Here is a 7,646-nt window from a genome sequence, read left to right on the forward strand (position 1 = left end):
GGGAACTCGCCCGGTTTCCCGGCAGCCCAATCCGCCCCTGGCTTTAAATTAGGTGGTTTGCCACCCTGATTGCTCACAGACAGTGTGGGGTGGGCTGTGTCTGCAGCACTGGCCGGTGGGCACTCGGTGGGTGTGTGCCCATTGTGTGCCCGGTTTCAGGATGAAGTTGCCTGATGAGCTGGAGCAGCCACAGCCTGGAGCTCCCTTGTGTGTGCACTGTCTGGCTGGTGTGTCTGGCTGCACATACAGACTTCTAGAGAAGTCTAGATCCGCCACTGGCAAAGTGTACACATTTATCCAATGTTTGCCAAACAGCTTGGTTGGGAGTCAGATCTGTTGAGGATCGGACAAGTGTGTACACAGCCTGGAGAACTGTGGTTAAGAACTTCTGGTCTAATCAAAGCTCCTAATTTTGACACTTAAAATGTTCTCTCCAGAAATGGCTGTTGCCTAACTGACATTATAAACTTCAGTGCAAACAATCTCCTTCAATAATGCTTGAAAAATGACATAAGTTTATCTGCTTATAAGGTACAGTATAAAGGGCAAAACTCAAATACTCAAATTGATAATAAAATAATTTGTTATACATTTTTTGGTCCTTTACAACTTGATGGTCCCTTATGTTTGGAAACATTTTTCTGCTCTAACACATTATTGGCCCAAGTTGCTTTGCACATGTGTCCTGATTTTTTTTTTTTTTTAGACCTGATCGCTGCTTTGTTAAATTGCAGAGCCCTGCTTTCAGGTGTATGCCACCCAGCCAGAGTGAATCCCCCCATCTAATGATTTTTCTACAGTGTGCAGTCTGTGCATAGCCCAGGACTTACTCGGCCGCTGCGATAGAAACAATTGATTCGGGCCAGAACTGTTGTCACACAACTTCACCTAAAATTCCTGGGCACGGTCAGTTACCACCCCAAATGCCCGCTTCCTGTCAATCAACTTGCGTATGGCCAGCAATAAAAAGTAGCAGGACTTTATTGCAGGACGGCCGCACGCATGCGCAATCTATTGATAATCACCCAGCCTGCGAATTTGCAGCCATGGCACCAGGTCTGAATAACCCCCTTTGTACCTACAAGGTCACAGTGCAGGATTGATAGCAGAAATATAATGGGCATTCCAGGATGGTGGCTATAAATGTTGCATCTTACGAGAGTGCATATCGCTATTTTTCGTTAAAGGCAGCATTGAATAGGTGAGTGAATTATCGGCACAGATTGAATACCCCCCTTAGTATCTAAACATAACTCAGGGGTGATGAATGCCGTTCACCGAGTCAGTCTCATGCGCATACATGTAGCCTTGTATAACATATAAACTTTTCATTATAGCTTGGCCAAACAGAGCTACTATTGCAATTGGTCTTAAGGTGCGTTCAAACTGCCTGTTATATCGGCCTTTCAATTGAACGGCCGATATATTGATGCAGCATCGGCCTGTTTATGAGAGATATATCTGTGAACAGCGTCGTTCGCAGATATATTGCCTCGGCTGTGCAACACAGCCAATGTCCGATATATCTAAAGATATATGTGTCCAGGTAGTGAGTGGTACTATAGTTATGAATACCGGTGTAGGAAGCCGAACAGTTCAGTAGTGAGTCCAATAACAGAATGCTGCAGCCCTGGTTTCCTTCTAGAAAACTGAACTGACAAAGGATTCTGTGTAAGAACTGGCATATCTGTACCACCATACGCTGCTGTTTAACATCCTAAAAGAAGGAACAAAATTATAGTGTCTTAAATTGACTCTCCTGGCGCCAAGTTATATCCATAGTAAAAAAAGAATAGAAAGATCATCCTGTTTAATTACCATTCTTGGCAAAGAGCACAGAATTCAGTGCACACTGCTGGGTTTATTTCTACCAGCTATACCCCTATTTATACTGTATTTTTCAACACACCCTGTACGTTACCTTGTCATTTGTTTTTTGTTTGCTATGTACGGCGCTGCGGACACTTTGCGGCACCTTATAAATAAACGTACTACTACTACTACTACTTATTTTCCATGGGAGTTCTATTGAAGATGGGATGTTGTTATCGGCAACCAATCAGATTCTGTCTATTGTTTTCTAGGTGCTATATAAGTAGATTCTGATTGGTTGCTATGGGCAACTCCCATCTTAGTAAATTTCCTTTGATAATTTTGTTTAATTTCGACCAAGCATATTTTTCACTGTGGCCATGACTCCTTTATACTACATACCTCCCAACAGTCCCGAAAACCGCAGGAATGTCCCGGTTTTCGGGGACATTCCCACGTCCCTCCTGCGGCCGGCAGTGTCCCGCGGCGAGGGGGGGCTGTTGGGAGTCCCCCCTGTTGGCTGTTGGCTGCTGAGCAGCGATGAATAAACGATGTGCGCCATGCCCCACAGACAGGGGGCTGGGGGCATGGCTAGAGGTTCACAGAGCCTCTGGGTCATGCCCTCATAGCGTCAAAATGGGGGTGACGCGAGTATAGGCCACACCTCCGAAATTAGGCCACACCCCTGGCACGCAACGCTCTGTCCCTCCTCCGTCTCCCTGAAAGTTGGGAGGTATGATACTAGCTGCAGATTCCAGAAACCCCTCCCTCCTTAGGAAGTGCCATATCCCCATGCATCTATAGTAAACCACTTTTTATGGCCTTCTTGTGACTTCTGTGATTCACCCTCCGAAACAAGGTGGATTCCATTTTTATCACCTCTGACCACATAAACATTTGTAATGATGACCTAGAGAAACTCTGTCCATCTACTTTATGTTAACCGTGAAGAGACTGATGCAGAATTAGGAATAATATGGGGTAGGACATGTCCTCGCTGAACCTTGTGTAGTTGAGATACAGTAGCCCCTTCGCATCCCCAGCTCCATCTCTTCAGTTGTTTATTTTCTATGTTTATATATTATATTCATGTGTTTCTGTATGACGTAGCCGCACTTAAGTACTCTCATTTACTGAGCGTGCCCATTACAACTTAATTGTGAAATATTTTATTTTGCAACCGTCGGGAATGTTACAATGGCAGCAATTTGTGTTCCTTTATGTGATCGTTTGGTGAGTTTGGGCTGCTTTGGTGATCTCCACGCATCTGGACTGGCCCCGAAATTAAGGGTTATTGACACAATGTGTGTGTGTGTTGGGCGGAGGGTGGTCAATAATGTGAGTTTGTATGTTCTTCCCATGCCTGGGCTTTCTACTTATGAAGTAATTGCCTCCTGATAAGGGTGTGGAACGTTTTATCGACCATGGTTAGGTCGACAGTCATTAGGTCGACATCATTGGGTCGACATGTGGGAAGGTCAACAGGGTTCTAGGTCAACATGGGTGAAGGTCGACAGGTGGCTAGGTCGACATGGGTTAGGTCGACAGGTCGTTAGGTCAACATGGGTGTTTTCACTGTTTTTTTACCCAAATGTCGCCGTGAAACTACACAAGTACCTTGTAATGGTTAGATCTTGGGTTCGATTTCCACCAAGGCCCTAACTGTGTGGAGCTTGTATATTCTCTCTGTGGGTTTCTTCCGGGTACTCCAGTTTTCTCCCAGAATCCAAAAATATACTTGTAGGTTAATTGCCTGTCTATGTGCATGTGTTTGGGTCAGACCAGTGGTTCTTATTTGCTATCAAAATTCTATGTTGCTCAACTCTATTTCATTTGTAAACAATGATAATTAATAACCCTTTACCACTTCCCTGCATTCAAAAAGATCTTTTGGAATCCAGAATGACCCAAAAGCAACTGGAAATGAGGGAACGTGATCTTGTTTTCTAATAGCATTAACCACATGCATGTGCAGAGATGCCTTTATTCCTGTGCATATTTGCAGTCATTTTTGAAATACTAGAAGCTGTCACATTGCTGCCCCAGGGCTAACGGACACACTACTAATATCTGATATATACTACATAGTCATACACATTGTTATTATTTAAAAAGCCTTTCCTGTGACAACTCGCAACTGAGATGGTGCATCTAAGCCAGGCATTCCCAACCACGGTCCTCAAGGCACACCAACAGTGCAGGTTTTGTAGATATCCAGGCTTGTGCACAGGTGACTTAATTAGTATCTGAGGGATTCTGATTAAACCATCTGTGCTGAAGCCTGAATATCACTAAAACCTGCACTGTTAGGCTGGTTTCACACTGTCCGGCTCCTGCCGGACGGTGAAATCCCGTATGGCTTAAAAGCCGTGCCATCCCTGCAGTGTGTAATGGACAGCTATGTGCCCATTCACACAGGACGGCCACGGCACGACTACCGGGTAGCAGCCGGATCTTTCCACTGCAGTGTCCGGCTGCCGTGCCGTGGCCGTCCCGTCCTCACAGGTCAGTGTGTGCTGAGGGCGATGGGGGCCTTTCACACACACCGGTCATTTGGTGTCCGGTTTTAGCTCTCCACCGCCCCCAAACTGACGTCACTGCAGTTTTTACCCTCAAATTTACATAGCACTGGCTCACGGAGCCGGTGCATGTGAAAGAGACAACTGTCAGGCAAAAAGCCGGACAAAATGTGTCCGGCTTTTTGCCTTCCGGACAAAACCGGAGTGTGTGAAACCAGCCTTATTGTGCCTTGAGGACCGTGGTTGGGAATGCCTGATCTAAGCAAACCACAAACACAGCTTGGGGGCAATGGAGTAATATATTCACCAAGGCACATTTACTGAATTGGATTATACCATGCTTTTTTTGGTTTTGTGCTGGTTACTCTTTAGTTTTTTCTTGAAATTTTCGGTACTCTTTACTTAGCACGGCGCCCATCGCGGGCATTGAATGCACTAAAAAATCGGGTGCGACGCGACCGACGCGATGCCCGCGATTTCCCATAGGGAACAATGTTAAATGTCTCAATTGACCCGATTTTCCTGTTCAATGCCTCAATTGACCCGATTTTTCCATAGGAAACAATGTTAAATGGCCCACAGAGGCCAAATAGGCACCCTGAAGTGTGAAATGGCCCCCACAATTGTTAACGCCACCCCACGATCAACGTGAACCCGAAGCGTGGCGAGCGCAGCAAGCCCGCGAGGGGCGGCGGTACGCGTCCTACGACCTTTTCATACCCCCACTATCCACGTCGGCGTGGAGTTGAGAATAGAATAGTGTGGCGAGCGCAGCGAGCCACCGAGCCCGAAGCGTGGCGAGGGGACGCGGATACCGGTGAAGCCCGCAAAGGGACGCGTTTACCTGTGAAGGTATCCGCGTCCCCTCACGGGGCTCGCTGCGCTCGCCACGCTTCGGGCTCGGTGGCTCGCTGCGCTCGCCACACTTTTCTATTCTCAACTCCACGCCGACGTGGATAGTGGTGGTATGAAAAGGTCGTAGGATGCGCTTGCCACGCTTCGGGTTGACGTTGATCGTGGGGTGGCGTTAACAATTGTGGGGGCCATTTCACACTTCAGGGTGGCTATTTGGCCTCTGTGGGCCATTTAACATTGTTTCCTATGGAAAAATTGGGTCAATTGAGGCATTGAACAGGAAAATCGGGTCAATTGAGACATTTAACATTGTTCCCTATGGGAAATCGCCGGCATTGCGTCGGTCGCGTCGCACCCGATTTTTAGTGCATTCAATGCCCGCGATGCCCGCGATTTTTTTACCTGCGATGCCCACGATCAAAATCGTGGGCGCCGTTCTAGGTAAAGAGTACCAAATTTTCAATAGATCTTCTTATAAAATATTAACTTACAAAGACAGGATGGCAATAATGGGATTCAATATAAAGAACTATGGATCTAATTCAGACCTGATCCCACGGCTAATAATTAGCTGCCACTAGGAATTTTGGGTCCCGGAACTGATTCCCAGTCCGGGCCCCTACAGGGCTCCCCCGTCCCTCCACCCCCTCATCTCCCCCACCCTCCCTTCACTTAGCACCGACTCCTGCTGCAGGTCCTGAAGCACAGGCTTCTTCAATGCAGGACACGGGCGGCGAATTAAAATGCAGAACAGGCTGGTGAGCCAATCAGAACTTGTGTACATTCTGACTGGTTAATTTTGTACAAGCTCTGATTGGCTCAAACGCCAGTGCAGCATTTTAATTGGCTACTGGCATCTTACATTGAAGAAGCAAGCAGCACAGCGGAGGCAGTCAGGGGGGGTTGAGGTGGGCAAAATGAGCTGCTCGGGCCCTTCCAGAGGCCGGGACCCGGGATAGCTGTACCCACAGCACCCCCTGTCGGCGGCCCTGCATGCATATGACCCGTAGTACACATGTGTGAGGCCATCCTGCGATAAAATCCTGCTACTTTTTTTCGCTGGCCATACGCAAGTCGATTAACAGAAAGTCGGCATTTGGGGGTGGTAACCAGCCAATTTCTGGAAGTGTCAGGGAAAATGCAGACGTGCCTAAGCATTTGGAGGGAGGGTGTGTGACGTTAGCTCCGCCCAGATCAGCCTGTTTCTATCACAGCCACCGAGTAAATCCTGAGCTACGCACAGACTAAACACAGTGGAAAAATTTATTGATGGTGGGCGTCTTAGAAATGGATTTGCAGCTTATCCCCGATCCAGCTACATTTCTCAAACTCTGCTAAGCAATTCTCAGGCTTGCACGGTCCGAGAATTAACTGTGGCGTGGCAGCGTATACCTGATCACAGGGCACCAAAAATTAGCAGCCTAGCGATAAGGTGTGAATTAGGCCCTATGATATTTAGGTTACAATTGTTCAATACTGAAAAATATTTTCATGTTCAAATTATGTAAGCGTGGAACTTTCCCAGGAAATTACAGCTGGGAACTATGCAGACCTTCTTTATATTGGTTATTGTTGATATATTATAGCTTTTATTTTTTTTTCCCTTTGCAAACTAACTTAGTTTAATAGAGTCGCTCACATTTGTTGTACAGGTAGAGTCTCCCATATCCGGAGATCTCTTATCCAAAATATTCCAAAAACAGTGTTTTTGTAGAATATGTTGGATTCCCCCCCACCCCTTTTTTCATACTTACCAAGTCCCCCGATTTTCACGGCGGCCTTCAGGATCTTCTTGTAAAAAAAAAAAATCCAAAAAACGTAAAAATCCTGCTTGTGGTCCCGAACATTTTGGATAAGGGATACTAAACCTGTATAAGTTCAAATAAAAAATGTTGTCTAATAAAATATTAGATTTCCTATATAAGGTGAACATTACAGGTCATTATGATAAATAGAAATGTTTGCTTGGCAATTTTCACACCTATTTTGACAAATCCCCCTGGCACTCAAAGGGTTAAGGAGAACTCAATGAATAATACGCTGTCCCCTACACAAGCCACTTGAATCAGATAGAATCAATGTCCCCGAACATCATTTGGAATTTTGCATCTGCTGAGTACAAAAGGTCTGGATTAAGGTGTTTTGGGCCTGTGCATTGTCACCAATGTACATGTGCAGGCCCTGGCTGCGAGTTTCTCTTCGCTGAGGCGCTCGTGGCCTGAGTGACATTCAGGGGGCGTTACGCTGGGGACCATGGAAATGCTGGGCGGACACCTGCCTGCTTGGGGTGTGCGGATGACATCACATGATGTCAGAGCAGGGTCCGAGTTTGTCAGGAAGCATCTATCAGAAGAGTACAGGCTTACTTTTTATTATGAACAGAGGAAAATTCATTCGATGGTGAGCACATGCGAGGGGATGTGCAAGTGCACACATCTGCCTGCATTGTAGCGTGAGGAT

This window comes from Crinia signifera, chromosome 9 (genome assembly GCF_055691185.1).
Source record: "Crinia signifera chromosome 9, ASM5569118v1, whole genome shotgun sequence".
Classification (NCBI taxonomy): domain Eukaryota; kingdom Metazoa; phylum Chordata; class Amphibia; order Anura; family Myobatrachidae; genus Crinia; species Crinia signifera.